The sequence below is a fragment of the Arachis duranensis genome, chromosome 3, assembly GCF_000817695.3.
Source record: "Arachis duranensis cultivar V14167 chromosome 3, aradu.V14167.gnm2.J7QH, whole genome shotgun sequence".
Taxonomy (NCBI): Eukaryota; Viridiplantae; Streptophyta; class Magnoliopsida; order Fabales; family Fabaceae; genus Arachis; species Arachis duranensis.
In genome coordinates this window covers 97,291,451-97,293,092 of record NC_029774.3, presented here as the reverse complement: position 1 = coordinate 97,293,092, position 1,642 = coordinate 97,291,451, and positions in this window count along the sequence as shown.

The window sequence follows — 1,642 nt, the reverse complement described above, 5'->3', positions numbered from 1 at the left end:
AGCAGTAAAGAGAGTTTTGGTTCAAATCCTTAATTCACTGAAATTTTGCAGAAGAATAACAAGAGAAGTTGCAGATGGAGAATGAAAACAGAATTCCTTCCAATCTCCACCCAAGATTCAAAACAGAAATGAAAACTAAAAGAGAGAGCTATCTACTACTACTACTCCCTAATGGATCTGGCCTCCCCTTTTAATTGAGCTCCAATTGATGCCTTTATATAGGCTTTACTAAATGAAAAATGAAAATGAAATTAAAACAAATTACAAAAATGAAAATCCTAATTTAATTGATCCATATGCCTTTGAGTGATGATGTGGGCTTTGCTTGCTTTGGATTTGAGGAGAAATGGGTTTGGTTGGCCTTGATTCAATTTGGTGAGAAATTGAATTAAATTGAATTTTGGTTGATTTTGGCCCATATGTTGCTCCCAGGAGGCTGCCCTGCCCTTGTGGAGGGCAGAGCAGGGAAGCTTTGTGTGGGCACCAACTAGCGTGCCAAATTTTGGGGGGTATCAAGATGCTGCCCTGCCCTTGTGGAGAGCAGGGTAGTGGTGTCATGGTGCGTGCCATGCTTCCCTGGGCCGTGTCAAAGTGATGCGCGCAAGCTCCCTTGTGTGTAGCGCTCCCCACTTCCCCTTAGGTGCTTGTCTTCGAACCTTGGTGAGAGCACTTGAGGAGCAATTTTTCCTTGATTTTCCATGAAGAGAGCACGACATTGCCCTACTCTCCAAGAGGGCAGAGCAGAAAAATGAGCGCTACTTTGCTTTGGAGTGAGGCTCCAGCTTCGAAACTTGGTGGAAGCACTTTGGTTTATTTTCGCTTATTTTTGGCCCTTAAAGATGCCTTTCGTTCCTGCCTCAATTTTACGCCAAATATGAATTGCTATATATTGTTGGAAAGCTCTAAATGTCAGCTTTCCAACGCAACTGGAAGCACATCAATTGGACGTCTGTAGCTCAAGTTATATCCCTTTGAAGGAGGCATGGTCATGCTGTGAGCGCCCAGATTTTACCTTAGCGAAAATTCTTGCTTCCAACCTCACTTTGCATCACGATTCTGCCCTGCCCTTGGCAAGAGCAGGGCAGTGTGCGCTGATTGCTTATTCTCCTTTGATTTTGTCATGGGCCACGCTTTTAAAAGCGTGGCCTAAGGCTCCAAAGTGTGCTCCAACTTCAAAGTGTGTCCCAATTCCAAAGCGTGCTCAAACTTCAAATTGTGCGCCAAAATTTCTCTTTTCTCCTTTTGAGCTTAATTTGTGCTTTTTTTTGCTTCTTTTTCTACTTATTTCCTACAAAATTTATAAAATCAAAAGATCAAACCAATATACTATTTAAGCACTAAAATACACAATAATTAAGCATTAAATCATCAATTTCTTGTATGAAAAAGCATAGAAAATAGGTATATGATGACATGTCATCAGAGGACCTAACAGAAATCTTCAAACAAGAAGAAGACATGGTAGCCGAAAACAATAACAATGCCAACAATGCAAGGAAGGTGTTGGGTGACTTTACTGCACCTACTCCCGACTTCTATGGGAGAAGAATCTCTATCCCTGCCATTGGAGCAAACAACTTTGAGCTTAAGCCTCAATTAGTTTCTCTAATGCAACAGAATTGCAAGTTCCATGGACCTCCAT